The sequence below is a fragment of the Hordeum vulgare genome, chromosome 2H (genome assembly GCF_904849725.1).
Source record: "Hordeum vulgare subsp. vulgare chromosome 2H, MorexV3_pseudomolecules_assembly, whole genome shotgun sequence".
Lineage (NCBI taxonomy): Eukaryota > Viridiplantae > Streptophyta > Magnoliopsida > Poales > Poaceae > Hordeum > Hordeum vulgare.
Genome location: NC_058519.1, coordinates 59,392,148 through 59,411,472, shown reverse-complemented (window position 1 = coordinate 59,411,472; position 19,325 = coordinate 59,392,148).

The following is a 19,325-nucleotide window of genomic DNA, read 5'->3' as shown; positions in this document are numbered from 1 at the left end:
GATCTCTTAGCAGAAGACATAGACGGGCATGTTATCAAATTCTGTGAGGACTCCGCTAGAATTGCTAAACCTCACGCGAAAGACAAATACGGACCTGTACTTGGCCTGCCCGTTGTTTCTGTCAACATAAGAGATCACTGTTATCATGGTTTATGTGATATGGGTGCTAGTGTTAGTGCAATACCCCGGTCCCTATATAATGAAATCAAAGATGAGATTGCACCTCCTGAGTTAGAACCCATTGATGTCACTATTACGCTAGCTAATAGAGACACTATCTGCTCTGTGGGAATTGTGAGAGATGTAGAAGTCCTGTGTGGTAAGACGAAGTATCCTACTGATTTCCTCGTCCTTGCTACTGCACAAGATAGCTTTTGTCCCATCATATTTGGTAGACCCTTTCTCAACACTGTCAATGCTCATATTGATTGCGTTAAACAGACTGTCACTGTTAGTTTCGAGGGTGTATCTCATGAATTTAACTTCTCCAAGTTTGGAAGACAACCCCGTGAAAAAGAGTCGTCTGGTAGGGATGAAATCATTGCTCTTGCCTCTATTGTCGTGCCTCCTACGGATCCCTTAGAGCAATATCTGCTTGAGCATGAAAATGATATGCATATGGATGAAAGAGATGAGATAGATAAAATTGTTTTAGAACAATATCCTATTCTTAAGAATAATCTACCTGTTGAACTGCTTGGGGATCCTCCCCCACCAAAGGGTGATCCTGTGTTCGAGCTAAAATAGTTACCAGATACACTTAAGTATGCCTATCTTGATGAGAAGGAGATATATCCTGTTATAATTAGTGCTCACCTCTCGAATCACGAAGAGAAGAAGTTACTAAAAACTTTGCGGAAGCACCGTGCTGCTATTGGATATACTCTTGATGATCTTAAAGGTATTAGTCCCACTCTATGTCAGCACGAGATTAAAACCGATCCTCATTCTAAGCCAGTCGTTGATCATCAACGGAGGTTAAATCCTAGGATGAAGGAGGTTGTGAGAAAAGAAATATTAAATCTTTTGGAAGCAGGAATAATTTATCCTGTTGCTCATAGTGATTGGGTAAGTCCAGTACATTGCGTACCTAAGAAGGGAGGTATCACCGTCGTTCCTAACGATAAGAATGAACTAATCCCATAGAGGATTATTACTGGCTATAGGATGGTAACAGACTTCCGGAAACTGAACAAGGCAACCAGGAAAGTCCATTATCCTTTGCCATTTATCGACCAAATGCTAGAAAGGCTATCTAAACACACACACTTCTGCTTTCTAGACTGTTATTCAGGTTTCTCTCAAATACCTGTTGCACAATCTTATCAGGAGAAAACCACTTTTACCTTCCCCTTCGGTACCTTTGCTTATAGACGTATGCCTTTTGGCTTATGCAATGCACCTGCCACCTTTCAAAGATGTATGATGGCAATATTCTCTGACTTTTGTGAAAAGGTTGTTGAGGTTTTCATGGATGATTTCTCCGTTTATGGTTCTTCCTTTGACGATTGCCTCAGCAACCTTGATCGATTCTTACAGAGATGCAAAGATACCAACCTCGTCTTGAACTGGGAGAAGTGCCACTTCATGGTTAATGAAGGCATCATCTTAGGACACAAAATCTCTGAGAAAGGCATTGAAGTTGATAAGGCTAAGGTTGATGCAATTGAGAAAATGCCTTGCCCCACAGATATCAGAGGTATACGAAGTTTCCTAGGTCATGATGGTTTCTATAGAAGGTTCATTAAAGACTTCTCTAAGATTTATAGGCCTCTTACCAACCTCTTGCAGAAGGATGTTCCTTTTGTTTTTGATGAGGATTGTGAGGAAGCTTTCGAAATACTTAAGAAGGCCTTGATAACGGCACCTATTGTTCAACCACCTGATTGGAACTTGCCCTTTGAAATCATGTGCGATGCTAGTGATTATGTTGTTGGTGCTATTCTAGGGCAAAGAGTTGACAAGAAGTTGAATGTCATTCACTACGCTAGTAAAACTCTAGAAAGTGCCCGAAGAAACTATGCCACTACGGAGAAGGAATTTTTAGCACTCGTGTTTGCATGTGAAAAGTTCAGATCTTATATAGTTGACTCCAAAGTCATTATTCACTCTCATCATGCTGCTATTTAGTACCTTATGGAGAAGAAGGACGCTAAGCCTAGGCTAATCAGATGGGTTCTCCTGCTATAGGAATTTGATTTGCATGTTGTTGACCGAAAGCGTGCTGACAACCGTGTAGCAGATAACTTGTCCAGGCTAGAAAATGACCTTGATGACCTGATACGTCTCAAACGTATCTAAATTTTTTTATGGTTTCATGATGTTATCTTGTCATCTTTGGATGTTTTATGTACCTTTTATATCTTTTTTGGGACTAACTTATTAATTCAGCCCCAAGTGCTAGTTCCTATTTTTTCTATGTTTTTGGCTCTCTTCAGATCTGATTTTGGAACGGAGTCCAAACGAATAAAATCCGCGAAATATTTTTTTCCCGAACGGAAGAAGATCAGGGGGCTTGTGGGCCAAGCCACGAGAGCTACAGGGAGCCCACAAGCCTAGTAGCCGCCACCGGGGGGCGGCGGCTAGCAGGCTTGTGGCCTCCCTGGCGCCCCCTGACCTAGCTCCTTCGCCTATATATTCCCTAAAATACAGAAAAAAATGAGGGAATCCACGAAAACACTTTTCCGCCGCCGCAAGCTTCCGTTTCCGCGAGATCTCATCTGGAGACCTTTCCTGGTGCCCTGCCGGAGGGGACTTTGGAGTTGGAGGGCTTTTACATCAACATCATCGCCCCTCCAATGACTCGTGAGTAGTTTACTTCAGACCTACGAGTCCGTAGTTAGTAGCTAGATGGCTTCTTCTCTCTCTTGGAACTTCAATACAAAGTTCTCCATGATCTTCATGGAGATCTATCCGATGTAATCCTCTTTGGCGGTGTGTTCGTCGAGATCCGATGAATTGTGGATTTGTGATCAGATTATCTATGATATATATTTGAGTCTTTGTTGATTTCTTATATGCATGATTGGATATCCTTGTAAGTCTCTCCGAGTCTTGGGTTTTGTTTGGCCAACTAGATCAATGATTCTTGCAATGGGAGAAGTGCTTGGTTTTGGGTTCTTACCGTGTGGTGACCTTTCCCAGTGATAGTAGGGGCAGCAAGGCGCACATCGTGTAGTTGCCATCAAGGGTAACAAGGTGGGCTTTGTCGTAGATATGAGATTGTCCATCAAGGGTTACTCTGTTCTTTTGGATTTAATATACTAGATGCATGCTGGATAGCGGTCGACGTGTGGAGTAATAGTAGTAGATGCAGAAAGCATCGGTCTACTCGTTTTTGACGTGATGCCTATAGATATAATCATTGCAATAGATGACGTCATGACTTTGCGCGGTTCTATAAATTGCTCGACAGTAATTTGTTCACCCACCGTCTACTTGCTTTCATGAGAGAAGCCACTAGTAAACACTACGGCCCCCGGGTCTATTCACACCTATCGTTTCCACTTTCGCTTTTACTTTGCTTTGTTACTTTGTTGCTTTCAGTTCTCACTTGGCATAAAATCTATAAGGGATTGACAACCCCTTCAAAACGTTGGGAGCAAGTTTTTGTGTTTGTGCAGGCACTTGTGATACTCCTTCACTGGATCGATACCTTGGTTCTCAAAACTGAGGGAAATACTTACCACCGCTGCGCTACATCAGTCTTTCCGTTTCAAGGGAACACCAACACAAGGCTCCAAGGCCACTAGGGAAATCCTTTGCATATTTTCCTAGGGAGTCCCTTAAGGCGTAGCCATAGTAGAAGGATTCCTGGTGCCGTTGCTGAGGAAAATCAAGACAAGAATAGTCTCCCGTCAGCACGTGTTCTGGCGCCATTCGAAGGTCTTTTGTTGAAGTAGCAGAAGTATTTCTGGCGCCGTTTCCGGGGAAGGAGAGATCTATCCAATATGTCTCACAAACTCATCTCGTGCATTTACTTTTTTGCCAGTTGCCTCTTGTTTTCCTCTCCCCCACTTCACATTTGCCGTTTTCATTTGCCTTTCTCCTTTGTCGTTTTCTTTTGCACGTTTCACTCTCTCTTCCTGCTCGTTTGTGTGTGAGATAGTCCATAAATGGCTAGACCCACCACTCCAAATGATACCCCTGAGAATGAAGTTCTCAATTTAAGGCAGAATGAGGAAGGAAATTTAAAGAACGCTTGGTACAGGATTTGCAATGCTCAAAGTAGATCTACTCGTAAGCAATCCACTACCGTTCTTCTTCGCAGTTTTTACGTTGGAATTTCTCCTTGGAATAGGTATATCCTTGATACCATTGTAGGTGGGAATTTTTTGGGGAGCCATATTGTTGACTCCTATGGAGCTATCATGAATGTGGTAGGCTCACCCCCGCTCATGGTTAATGGAACTACCTTAACCTTGGAACACGTGATGCAAAGGCTTGACGCTATTGAAAACAAAATTGCCACAGTTGAACTTATTGATGGTTTGGATAGAAAGATCCACAATCTAACTACTCAGTACGGATCCAAAGTGGGAAATTTTTTGAAAAATTTAAGGGAGAAGGAACTTATAGTTAATGATTCTTCTAGAATTGGCAAACTAGAAGATGTCGTAACCAACTTGGGTTCCGCTTTTGCCGCTGTTTAGAATACTCCAAATCTCACTCTTAAAAAGACCATCAAGTATGTTTTTGTTCCTAAAGCTAGTGGTGAGTCATCCAATAAAGATGAAGATCTTAAGATGATAAATGATCACGCTACTTATGGTTTGAGCACCAAAGATGACTATACGTTATTCCATCACCTTTTGCCTAGCTAAGGGCGTTAAACAATAGCGCTTGTTGGGAGGCAACCCAATGAACCTATCCATTTTCTTTCTGTTTTGTGTTTTCTACACTTTCATAATTCTGTTACGATTGTGTTTTTTATGTTTCTTTTTGCGTTTGTGCCAAGCAAAACCATTAAGATTAGTCTTGGGGATGATCGTTTGGTCATGCTGGAAAAGACAGAAACTTTCTGATCACGAAAAGAATTTTCATTTTTGTTCTGTAAGATCTTTTGAGTTTATTCTTTTTGATGCTGATTTCTATGCAAATTCTTCATATTTTCATAATGTTTCAGAATTTTTGAAGTAGTAGAATTATACGAAGTATACAGATTGCTACAGACTGGTCTGCTGTTAACAGATTCTGTTTTATTGTGTTGGTTGCTTATTTTGATGAAACTATGTATAGTATCGGGGGGTATTAGCCATGGAAGAATTAAAATACAGTAACCCAACATCAGGACAAGTAGAATTTAAGTTTGCTATAGTACCTAAGGAAGTGGTGGTTTGCTTTCTTATACTAATGTTGTCATGAGTTTCTGTTTAAGTTTCGTGTTGTGAAGTTTTCAAGTTTTGGGTGAAGTTCTTATGGACAAAAAGATAAAAGCCTAAGCTTGGGGATGCCCCGGGAAGGCATCCCCTCTCTCGTCTTCAATCCATCGGTAATGTTACTTGGGGCTATATTTTTATTCACCACATCTTATGTGTTTTGCTTGGAGAGTCTTGTATCATAGGAGTATTTTATTTTTGTTGTGTCACAATCATCCTTGCTGCACACCTAGAGAGAGAGACATGCACTCACCATGATTTTGTCGAGCTTCACTTATATCCTTTGGTAGACAATCCAACTCACAAGTGTTTCACTTATATCTTTTGAGCTAGATACTTTTGCTCTATGTGCTTCACTTATATCTTTTAGAGCACAGCGGTGCGTGGCTTGGTAGTTTATCTATGCTTTGAAAGTAGTCTCAAAAGGGGTAGTTATCCAAAGGGATACGAAAACTTCCACCTTCATGTGCATTGAATAGTTAGAGAAGTTTGATTCATCTCAATTAGTTTTGAGTTGTGGTTTTGGTAATATTGAAGTTATGCTAGTAAGGTGTTGTGGATCTAGAAATACTTGTGTTGAAGTTAGTGATTCCCGTAGCATGCACGTATGGTGAACCGCTATGTGATGAAGTCTGAGCATGATTAGTCTATTGATTGCCATCCTTTGTGTGGCGGTCGGGATCGCGTGATGGTTTATACCTACCAACCCTTCCCCTAGGAGTATGCATTGAATGCCTTGTTTCGGTTACTAATAAAACTTTTGCAACAAGTATATGAGTTCTTCATGAGTAATGTTGAGTCCATGGTTTGGATGCACTTTCGCCTTCCACCATCACTATCTTCTTAGTGCCGTGCAACTTTCGTCGGGGCACAAAACCCACCATTAGCCTCCCTCAAAACAGCCACCATACCTACCTACTATGGCTTTTTCAAAGTCATTCTGAGATATATTGCCATGAAACTACCACCATGACATGTGCCACCACTTCTACAGTGCCATTGCATGATCGTAAGATAGCTAGCATGATGTTTCCATTAATGTCTATGCCATGCTAGATCATTGTCACGGTACACTACGGGAGGCATTCCATATAGAGTCATCGTTGCTCTAAGTTTTGAGTTGAAAGTGTGATGATCATTATTGATGGAGCATTGTCCCATGTGAGGAAATAAAAGAGGCCAAAGATGCCCACCAAAAAAAAGGCCAAAGAGCCCACACAAAAAAATGATGAGAGAAAAAGAGAGAAGGGACAATGCTACCACCTTTCCACACTTGTGCATATTAAGCACCATGATCTTCATGATTGAGAGTCTCTCGTTTTGTCACCACCATATAGCTAGTGGGAAATTTTCATTATATAACTTGGCTTGTATATTCAATGATAGGATTCCTCAAAATTGCCTTAGGTATTCGTGAGCAAGCAAATTGGATGCACACCCACTAGTTTTCTTCAAGAGCTTTCATATACTCTTAGCTCTAGTGCATCATTTGTATGGAAATCCCTACTCATTCACATTGATATCTATTGATGAGCATCTCCACATCTCATTGATATGCCTAGTTAATGTGACCATCTTCTCCTTGTTTTTCTTGCAACCTCCACCACACTCCACACCACTTATAGTGCTAAAACATGGCTCACGCTCACGTATTGCGTGTGAGTTGAAAAGGTTTGAGAAAGTAAAGGTGTGAAAACAATTACGTACTTGGCCAATACCGGGGTTGTGCATGATTTAAATTTGTTGTGCAATGATGATAGAGCATAGCCAGACTATATGCTTTTGTAGGGATAACTTTCTTTTGGCCTTGTTATTTTGAAAGTTCATGATTACCTTGCTAGTTTTCTTGAAGTATGATTGTTTCCACGTCAATAGCAAACTATTGTTTTGAATCTAATGGATCTGAACATTCACGTCACATAAGAGGAGTTACAAAGGACATCTATGCTAGGTAGCATGAAAGCATCAAAAATTCATTCTTTATCAATTCCCTACTCGAGGACGAGCAGGAGTTAAGCTTGGGGATGCTTGATACGTCTCAAACGTATCTATAATTTCTGATGGTTTCGTGTTGTTATCTTGTCATCTTTGGATGTTTTATGTACCTTTTATATCTTTTTTGGGACTAACTTATTAATTCAGTGCCAAGTGCCAGTTCCTGTTTTTTTTGTGTTTTTGGCTCTTTTCAGATCTGATTTTGGAACGGAGTCCAAACGGAATAAAATCCCTAAAATAAATTTTTCCCAAACGGAAGAAGATCAAGGGCCTTGTGGGCCAAGCCAGGAGAGCTACAGGGAGCCCACAAGCCCTGTAGCCGCCACCAGGGGCGGCTAGCAGGCTTGTGGCCTCCCTGGCGCCCCCGTGACCTAGCTCGTTCGCCTATATATTCCCTAAAATACAGAAAAAACGAGGGAATCCACGAAAACACTTTTCTGCCGCCGCAAGCTTCCGTTTCCGCGAGATCTCATCTAGAGACCCTTCCCGGTGCCCAGCCGGAGGGGACTTTGGAGTTGGCGGGCTTCTACATCAACATCATCGCCCCTCCTATGACTCGTGAGTAGTTTACTTTAGACCTACGGGTCCGTAGTTAGTAGCTAGATGGCTTCTTCTCTCTCTTGGATCTTCAATACAAAGTTCTCCATGATCTTCATGGAGATCTGTGTGATGTAATCCTCTTTGGCGGTGTGTTTGTCGAGATCCGATGAATTGTGGATTTGTGATCAGATTATCTATGATATATATTTGAGTCTTTGCTGATTTCTTATATGCATGATTTGATATCCTTGTAACTCTCTCCGAGTCTTGGGTTTTGTTTGGCCAACTAGATCTATGATTCTTGCAATGGGAGAAGTGCTTGGTTTTGGGTTCTTACCGTGTGGTGACCTTTCCCAGTGACAGTAGGGGCAGCAAGGCACACATCATGTTGTTGCCATCAAGTGTAACAAGGTGGGCTTTGTCGTAGATATGAGATTCTCCATCTACATCACGTCATCTTGCTTAAGGCGTTACTCTGTTCTTTTGGACTTAATACACTAGATGCATGCTGGATAGCGGTCGACGTGTGGAGTAATAGTAGTAGATGCAGAAAGTATCGGTCTACTTGTTCTGGACGTGATGCCTATAGATATAATCATTCCCATAGATGACGTCACGACTTTGTGCGATTCTATCAATTGCTCGACAGTAATTTGTTCACCCACCGTCTACTTGCTTTCATGAGTGAAGCCACTAGTAAACACTACGGCCCTCGGGTCTATTCACACCTAACGTTTCCACTTTTGCTTTTACTTTGCTTTGTTACATTGTTGCTTTCAGTTCTCACTTGGTAAACAATCTATAAGGGATTGACAACCCCTTCATAGCGTTGGGAGCAAGTTTTTGTGTTTGTGCACGCACTTGTTGATGGGGTCATAGTCCTAGGGTAGGGTCATAGGCCTGCCATACATGTCCTACCCAGGGACTACCCCACACAAAGGACAGGGCCCTAAGTCTGTCCCGACTGGATTAAGGAGTCCCCATCATCCAGTCGGTAACAGATCCTCAATCATCCAGTCGGAGACTAGCATTCGGAAGATACCAAGCTAACCGACTGGATACACTCGGTACACCGTAACCTCTCTGGAGGGAAACTGTCGTACGTTTTCGGGTGCATTTATTAGCATTTAGGGCATACTTTACCTGTAACGTACGCATTCAACCCCCGTTACTCCACCCCTGTACCGGAACCGTTGCGGAAGGCAGCGCACTCTATATAAGCTGCCCTCCTCCACTGGTAGAGGGGTTAGCAAATCATTGTATTCCATATTACACTCGACAACAAGCTCCGAGACCACTGAGACGTAGGGTTGTTACCTCCACCGCAGAGGGGCCTGAACTCATACAACCTCGCCGTAGCTAGGACTCTGCCCATCTCATTCGTACCCTACACATCTACTGTCAGGCTTATACCCACGACAGTTGGCGCCCACCGTGGGGCAGGCGTCTAAGCGACTTCCGGCGAGTTTGCGACTACTTCTTTTCGTCATGTCGTCCGGTGGAGATTCGAGCATGGGTCACCAGATCTTCTTCGGCGCTCTCTCCTTCACCGTCGACAATTCGGCGTGGCTTCGGGAGGCGCCTCTCGACGTCGAGACGATTCACCGTCGCGGGGCCATGCACTTCCGTGCCGACGCCCGCGGCGTTCTTCTTCTCCAATAATCGACTGCACCTCCGTCATGCGCCGCAACAAGCGCCCCGCAGTCCGCGTCTCCAACGTTGGGTGCAGCATGCCCGAGCGTGTCAGATCGCGTCTTCTCAAGTGGCAGTGATGGAGTCTGTTGTGGTTGCCCCGCGTTCCCAGCGCTCGGGCTCAGTTCCGACTGAGTTTCCTTCCGAGTACGCGGATCGCGGGCCTGCAGTAGAAGTACACATGGTCAACTCCCATGAAGATCCCCATTAGGCTGGCCGGAACGAGCACGAGATCGGCGAAACGTCCGGCGCACGTCGTCCATCTCGCCGTTCTGCTAGTCAGCACACTCGGCGGAGCAACGTGGAGCTGTTCCGCACACCCCTCCTCAACTTGGCTGCAGCTGCCAAGATAGCCGATTCCCTCCAGCCGACTGATTCAGAGACTGGTAGAGGGATCGAGCAGATCCGAGCCCTGTTGCACACGGCGCAGCAGCAGAATTCGGCGGTCTCCCAGTCGCACAATTGGATCTATAACAGCTCCGTCCATGCGAATACGCATCGATCAGTTCACAGCCCCGGTTCCCATCAGCGCCACAGGGGAGGCAGCCGTTCCACGATTCACGAAGATCGTCGCCGCTCACGCACCCCTCCGCGGGGTGGGCCCTATGCGTCCCGGCATCAGGATGACCGGCGTTCAGTCGGCGACACTTACGACCCGAGACCCGACGCAAGAGGACGTATCGCCCAGCGAAGAGTCAACAGAGGTCGAGCCCACCGCGATGGTCGCGATATCGACCGTCCGAGTGGAAGCAGGGCCATCATGTCCGGTCCTGAGTGTTTTAGTCGAGCCATCCGCTCGGCTGACATCCCGCCCAACTTTCGATTGGCAGCGGGAATCAGTAAGTTTACAGGAGAGTCCAAGCCAGAAACGTGGCTGGATGACTACCGAGTGGCAGTCCAGATTGGAGGAGGGGACGACCATGTCGCCATGAAGCACCTCCCTCTGATGCTCGACGGCTCAGCGCGATCGTGGCTGAACCAGTTGGCCCCCTCAAGCATCTACAGTTGGGCAGATCTGGCCCGAGTGTTCATCAAGACCTTCGAAGGGACGTGCAAGTGCCCTGCTGGCCTTGTGGAGCTCCAGCACTGCGTCCAGAAGCAGAATGAGCCCCTGCGTGACTTCATCCAGCGCTGGACAACTCTCTATCACACGGTGGAGAACGTCACCGAGCATCAAGCAGTCTGCGCTTTCAAGGCAGGCGTGCGGTACAGGGATCTGTACCTAAAGTTCGGCCGAACAGGCGACATCTCCATGAGCAAGATGATGGTGATAGCGACGCGCTGCGCAAATGGCGAAGAAGAGGACCGCATCCGGAGCGGCAAACACAAAACAGTCGCTGACGGCGATGGGGGCAACACTCGGAAGCAGAAGCAGAAAGCTCCGGCCGCTCCGCAAGCAGAAGCTGCAGCCGTAATCAATGCCAAGTTCAAGGGCAAAGGGAAGGCTCAATTCACCCCCAAGAAGAAGCAGTTCAATAATCCCATCCTGGATCAGCCCTGTCCGGTTCACACGAAGATGGACGAAGAAGGCAACCCCATATACGCGAAGCATACCACTCGACAGTGTCGCCTCCTGATCCAGGGGTTCAGTGAAGGGCAACCGAGTGAGAAGGACCATGAACAGGACGAGGAGGATAAGGAGGATCCGTTCCCCAAGTCCATGCAACCCTGATGATCTTTGCTGACGTCGAGAGCAAGAGCCGACTGAAGCTGGTGAACAGAGAGGTGAACATGGCCACTCCAACCAGTCCCAAGTTCCTGAAATGGTCCCAGACTACGATCACCTTCGACCAGTTGGATCACCCGGCACATGTACCCACCCCGGGAAGACAGGCCCTGGTCGTCGACCCGGTGGTAGAAGGAGTCCGACTGCGCAAAGTCCTCATGGATGGCGGCAGCGGCTTGAACATCATGTACGCCGACACCCTCAAGGGGATGGGCATCCCGATGTCCAGACTCAGCGAGAGCAGCATGCAGTTCCATGGAGTCGTTCCTGGATGGAAGGCCAAATCACTCGGCCAGATCGCGTCGGACGTCGTTTTCGGCTCCGACAAGAACTTCCGCAAGGAGAAGCTGGCGTTCAAAGTGGTTGACTTCCAGAGTGCTTATCACGCAATTTTGGGTCGCCCAGCGTATGCGAACTTCATGGCCCGTCCATGTTACGTGTACCTGAAGCTGAAGATGCCAGGCCCAAAGGGTGTGATCACCATCACAGGCAATCGGCAGCGGGCTGAAGAGTGTCTGCAGCAGAGATCAAGAATCGCTGACCAGCAGATGGCCGTCCTCGAGCTGGACGAGTACAAGAAAACAGTCGACCCCGCCGACCTGATGCGCTCGAAAAAGCCGGCTTCAGAGTCTGCATTTCAGTCGGCGGGAGAGACGAAGGAAGTCAGCATCCACCCGACGGACGCCACTGCTACCCCGACGAACATCTCCACCACCCTCGATCCTAAATAGGAAGCCGAGCTCACCCAATTCCTCCGTGAGAACTGGGACATCTTCGCATGGAAACCCTTTGACATGCCAGGTGTACCCAGGGAGTTGGCTGAGCACCGACTGCACGTGGATTCCACGGCTCGGCCTGTCCGAGAACGCCTGCGCCGGTCCGCCGCGCACAAGAGGAAGGCAATCGGGGAGGAGGTGGCCAAGCTGCTGGCAGCCAACTTCATTCGCGAGGTTCACCACTCCGAGTGGCTCGCCAATGTTGTCATGGTGCCCAAGAAGGACAAGTCGCTCCAAATGTGCATCGACTTCAAGCATCTCAATAAGGTCTGCCCGAAAGATCATTTTCCGCTCCCCCGCATAGATCAAATTGTCGATTCGACTGCGGGTTGCGAGCGTCTGTCATTTCTCGATGCCTACTCGGGCTATCATCAGATCCGTCTGTATGGTCCCGATGAGTTAAAGACAGCCTTCATCACCCCATTCGGGTGCTTCTGCTACATCACTATGCCTTTCAGTCTGAAGAATGCAGGAGCTACCTTTATGCGCATGATCCAAAAATGTCTCCTCGACCAGATCGGTCGCAATGTGGAGGCATATATGGATGATATCGTAGTCAAGTCATGCAAAGGTTCCGACCTGCTGACTGACTTGGCAGAAACATTCGCCAACCTTCGTAGGTACGATATCAAGCTCAACCCAGCCAAATGTTCGTTCGGTGTTCCCAGCGGAAAGTTACTCGGTTTCTTCGTTTCCGAACGAGGGATCGATGTCAACCCCGAAAAGATCGGGACCATCGTCCGAATGGAGAGGCCGGTCAGAATACATGATGTTCAACGGCTCACAGGTTGCCTGGCAGCTTTGAGCAGGTTCATCGGTCGACTCGGCGAAAAAGCACTTCCTCTGTACCGACTCATGAAGAAATCAGATACCTTCGAGTGGACAGACGAAGCCCAAGTCGCATTCGACGACCTCAAAGTCCTACTTTCGATCCAGCCGGTTCTTACTGCTCCGCTCAGTAAAGAGCCCCTTATTCTATATATCGCGGCTACAAATCAAGTTGTCAGTACTGTTCTTACAGTCGAGCGAGAAGAAGAAGGCAAAGCATACAAAGTTCAGCGGCCAGTGTACTACGTCTCCGAAGTCCTGACTCCTTCCAAGCAGAGGTATCCCCATTATCAAAAACTTATCTATGGGATCGATATGACTGCAAAGAAGGTGGCTCATTATTTCCAAGACCACTCGGTATCTGTCGTTTCTGATGCTCCGTTGTCGGAAATTCTCCACAATCAAGACGCATCAGGCCGAGTGGCGAAGTGGGCAATGGAGATGCTGTATTGTGACATCAAGTTCGAGGCCAAGAAAGCTATTAAGTCTCAAGCCCTGGCTGACTTTATAGCAGAATGGATAGAACAACAGCAACCGACCCACATCTATTCGGCTCATTGGACAATGTTCTTCGATGGGTCTAAGATGTTGAATGGCTCCGGCGCTGGTGTTGTGATCATATCACCAAAGGGCGACAAGCTCAAGTACGTGCTGCAGATACACTTTGATTCCTCCAACAACGAGGCAGAATATGAAGCTCTCCTCTACGGATTGCGCATGGCCATCTCACTCGGCGTCCGTCGCTTGATGGTCTACGGCGATTCGGATTTGGTGGTCAATCAGGTGATGAAAGAGTGGGACGTCAGGAACCCCACCATGACCACATACTGCAATGCAGTAAGGAAGCTGGAGAAGAAGTTTGAAGGTCTAGAGCTCCACCATGTTCCGAGACTGAAGAACCAAGCAGCTGATGAGTTGGCAAAACTCGGATCCACTCGGAGACCAGTCCCGAGTGATGTCTGCCTCGAGCACCTCCACCTTCCCTCAGTCAAGGAAGATCCCTTCACAGAGGAACCGGTACAAACCAAGAGCACAACAGATCCGACTGAAGTCGATGTACCTGCTGTGGTTGATCTGGTCATGGAGATTCTGGCTGTCATTCCCGATTGGACTGTGCCGATCATTGCATATATCCTGAGGCAAGAACTTCCAAAATACGAAGTCCAAGCCAGGCAAATAGTCCGCAGGTCGAAGGCATTCACTGTCATTGATGGCCAATTATACAAGGAGAGTGTTTCGGGTGTTCTTCAACGTTGCATTTCCCCAACGGAAGGGCAGTTGATCCTAGAGGATATTCACTCGGGAACCTGCGGTCATCACGCTTCTTCGAGAGCAATCGTCGCCAAGGCGTTCAGAGCCGGTTTCTTTTGGCTGCAGGCAAACGAGATGGCTAAACATATGGTCGACAGATGTGAAGGCTGTCAGTTCTACTCCAACAGGTCCCACAAGCCAACATCTGCATTGAAGACAATCCCTCTTGTGTGGCCATTTGCAGTTTGGGGATTAGATACAGTCGGACCATTCAAGATAGGCCAAGGAGGCTACACACATCTGTTGGTGGCAGTCGACAAGTTCACAAAATGGATAGAAGCTAAGCCCATCAAGAAACTCGACGCCTCAACAGTTGTCAAGTTTGTCAGAGACATCATTTCCAGATTTGGGGTACCTCACAGCATAATCACGGACAACGGGACAAACTTCGAATCGGACAGATTCAAAGGTTTCTGTGCGAGTCAGGGTATCCGAGTGGATTTTGCTTCCGTAGCACATCCTCAATCCAACGGACAAGCTGAGCGGGCGAATGGGCTTATTCTTCAAGGTTTGAAGCCCCGACTCCTTTGAGAGGTGGGACACGCTGCTCGCGCATGGGTCACCGAGTTACCTTCAGTGCTTTGGGGACTCCGCACCACTCCGAACAGATCAACGGGACGATCACCGTTCTTCCTCGTTTATGGAGCAGAAGCGGTCCTTCCGAGTGACCTGCTTCATAATGCCCCACGAGTCGAACTCTTCTCCGAAGCTGAAGCAGAACAAGCAAGGCAAGATGGAGTAGATCTTCTAGAGGAGGAACGTGAGATGGCACTAACTCGCTCAACAGTTTACCAGCAAGATCTGCGACGTTTTCATGCGCGTCACGTCAGGAGTCGCACATTCCAAGCAGGCGACTTAGTGCTCCGAGTGGATCAGCAAAGACCCCACAAGTTGGCTCCGGACTGGGAAGGGCCTTTCGTCATCTCTAAGGTGCTGAACAACGGAGCATACAGACTCTACAACATTCAGAGGGAGACAGACGAGCCGCGCGCATGGAACGGAGACCTCCTGAAGCGCTTCTACACGTGACTGTCAACTGAAGAAATGTAAAGAACAAGTATTGGCGAAATAATATAAAGCAGATTGAGTTTTTTGCAGGTTCAAAGTTCTTCCGCAGTCGCAGACTCCGGTCTCAAAAAAAACTTAGCTGCGATCCAGAATCGCCTAAGTATTAACTTTCTCCGAGTGTGCACTTAACGTCACACTCGGGGGCTTAGCTGCGATCCAGCATCGCCTAAGTATTACCTTTCTCCGAGTGTGCACTTAACGTCACACTCGGGGGCTTAGCTGCGATCCAGCATCGCCTAAGTATTACCTTTCTCCGAGTGTGTACTTAACGTCACACTCGGAGGCTTAGCTGCGATCCAGCATCGCCTAAGTATTAGCTTTCTCCGAGTGTGCACTTAACGTCACACTCGGGGGCTTAGCTGCGATCCAGCATCGCCTAAGTATTACCTTTCTCCGAGTGTGCACTTAACGTCACACTCGGGGGCTTAGCTGTGATCCAGCATCGCCTAAGTATTACCTTTCTCCGAGTGTGTACTTAACGTCACACTCGGAGGCTTAGCTGCGATCCAGCATCGCCTAAGTATTAACTTTCTCCGAGTGTGCACTTAACGTCACACTCGGGGGCTTAGCTGCGATCCAGCATCGCCTAAGTATTACCTTTCTCCGAGTGTGCACTTAACGTCACACTCGGGGGCTTAGCTGCGATCCAGCATCGCCTAAGTATTACCTTTCTCCGAGTGTGCACTTAACGTCACACTCGGGGGCTTAGCTGCGATCCAGCATCGCCTAAGTATTACCTTTCTCCGAGTGTGCACTTAACGTCACACTCGGGGGCTTAGCTGCGATCCAGCATCGCCTAAGTATTAACTTTCTCCGGGTGTGCACTTAACGTCACACTCGGGGGCTTATCTGCGATCCAGCATCGCCTAAGTATTAACTTTCTCCGAGTGTGTACTTAACGTCACACTCGGGGGCTTAGCTGCGATACAGCATCGCCTAAGTATTACCTTTCTCCGAGTGTGTACTTAACGTCACACTCGGGGGCTTAGTTGCGATCCAGCATCGCCTAAGTATTACCTTTCTCCGAGTGTGTACTTAACATCACACTCGGGGACTTAGCTGCGACCCTGAATCGCCTAAGTTCTAACTTAATCCGACTCTCACTAAACGTCGCACTCGGGGACTTAGCTGCGACCCTGCATCGCCTAAGTTCTAACTTGCTCCGAGTGTGCTCTAAACGTCGCACTCGGGGACTTAGCTGCGACCCTGAATCGCCTAAGTTCTAACTTGCTCCGAGTGTGCTCTAAACGTCACACTCGTGGACTTAGCTGCGGCCCTGAATCGCCTAAGTTCTAACTTGTTCCGAGTGTGCTCTAAACATCACACTCGGGGACTTAGCTGCGACCCTGAATCGCCTAAGTTCTAACTTGTTCCGAGTGTGCTCTAAACGTCACACTCGGGGACTTAACTGCGACCCTGAATCGCCTAAGTTCTAACTTCCTCCGAGTGTGCGCTACACGTCGCACTCGGGGACTTAGCTGTGATCAAGAATCACCTAAGTACTTACTTCCTCCGAGTGTGCACTAAACGTGGCACTCGGGGACTTAGCTGTGATCAAGAATCACCTAAGTACTAATCTTCTCCGAGTATGCACTAAACGTCGCACTCGAAACAACATTCAAACAAAAAGAGTAAACGCTTTCATTCGGATTCAAAAATTCTCAAAAAGATAGCTAACTCGGTGCGGATCAAGCTTACCCGCACCGATTTAAAAGTGTGACGGCCAACAGAAGTGGCCAAAGTACCTTACAGATAAACACTCGGCATACCGAGGATAAAGTTTCTTACGCGTGAGCTGGGCCGGCGCCAGGACTGGAGGGCTCCACGAAAGTGTCCAAGTCGATTCCGTGGCGATGCGGGTAGCACTCTCAAGGAACGTCTCCATGAAGTCTTCGAATCGAAGCTTCTTCGTGTTCGCGACCTTCAGCGTCTTCAGTTTTTCCTCACGCACCTCTTTGCAATGGACTCGAACCAAGGACAGAGCAACATCTGCACCGCAACGAGCTGCAGATTTCTTCCACGACTGCACTCTGTTGGGAATCTCCTCCAGTCGGCTCATCAGGTTCTCCATCTCCTGCCATGACTCATCTTCTGGCCAAAGCTCCTTGTCGATTCGGCCGACGACTTCTCTCAGTCGACCGATGAAAGGACCAACTTTGCCCACACGGATGTGCGCACGGAGCAGATCCCGATTGGCGTCGTCGCCGAGTGAACGTTTTCAAGAATCAAACGCTCCACGTCAGCCGCTTCAACTTCGGCGTCAAAGCAAAAATCTGCGACAATAGGACAAACAGACAATAAGCACCGAGTGTTACGCGCATAGCACAACCACTCGGAAAAAGAAGGACTTACCAGCCAGACGCGTCATCATCTGCTGAGCCCAGTCGCTGACATATTTCTCTTGTGCTCTGCATCGTTTGTTCAGCACATCCATTTGACTCATCAGCGCAGTCCTCTGTTTCCCCATCTTTTCCACTTCCTCAGTCAACACCTTGTTCACTTCACGCGCCTGCTCCAATGACTTCTCCCGTTCAGCTAGAGCATCCTTCATGCCGGCCATTGCAAGCATGGCCGCATCAAGTTCACCAGCGAACTGATTCCTCTCCGCCTTGAGAGTCTCATAGGCTGATCCCATTGCACAAGTTTTCTGCCAACAAGAAACAAGGGACAATCAGAAAGTTCAACAGTTAACAGTCTAAGTTCTTCAGACCCCTGCCGACGCAAGCAGTCGACAGCGGTCTCGGGGGCTACACCCAGTGGGTTCACTAAGAGTGACCCCACTGGCATGCACCTCAAGAAGGCCTGCCCTATTGAAATGCATGTTATCACCTACGCCTCCGAGGCCAATACTACCCGACTTGAGTACAACTTACTCTCGGGGACTCTTACCGTAAGTGCACTCCGACTGCAACAACTACTCGCACTCGGTAATCCTATCTACAGACACAACCAAACTCAAGGCAAAGTGTATAAAGACAACTGTCGGTGCAAGCACTCGACAGAAGTCTCGGGGACTACACCCACTGGGTTCACTCAGAGTGAACCCATTGCAAACAACAGCTGATATTCAATAACACCTAGTGGGTTACAGGGGAAAACTAAATACTTACTAGACCACTTACTCGGATATCATCGCGCAGCTCCAAGCTTCGCTGGTACAAGGCCGCAATGGAGTCATAGGCCCTCTTGGCTTCTCCAGCCATCAGCTCCGCCTGCACCATAGCCCCCTTGGCCTCTCCCACCTGCTCCTCTGGAAGACGCTGGATGCTGAATTCAGCATTCGACGAACCTGGAATCGTCGGAGGTTCCTGAGGCATCCCAAGGTCCGCCCAGTCGGCTCCTCCTCCACCAGCACTGGTTCAATCGGCGGCAGCGCCTCTGTCGGCAGCACGTCGGCGGCGAGAGCGGCAGCGGGAGGAGCAGCCTCAAGAACAGGCTCCACAGCTAGGTCGGCTCTCCCCTGGTCGCCCTCATCCAGGCAGATCGCCCCTGACAGGCCGAATGACACGAGGTCTCAGAAAAAGAAAGAAGCACCTGGCTGGGACGCGATGGTATAAAACACTCGACGTTCCTACAACGCACCTGGCTGAGACGAGACGACGTTGTCCATGTCCATGGGGTCGTCTTCCTGACGCGCCGGAGAGGTGGCAGAAGTAGCGACCCTGTTGAGTGAGATCCATTCGGCCAGTAAACAGAAGTTCACTCGGATATCAGAAAAAACTGAAAGCTGAGTACACTTACGTAGAGGTAACGGGGATAGTGACCCTCATTCGGGGCAGAGCCTTCCGAGGTTTAGGCCCACTCGGTTTGGGCGCCTTAGAGGATTGGTCCGCAGGCTCAGCGGCGGCATCCCTGGTCCTCTTAGCGCTTCGAACACTCGGGACCACTGGAGCAGTAGGCGGAGCACTCGAAGACGCGGGAGGAGCTGAGGGGACACCGGGCTCGTGTCGGCGCTTGGTCCGATGCTCCAGTTGTGGAGGTGGCGAGTCCTGCTCCTCGTCTTCTTCCTCC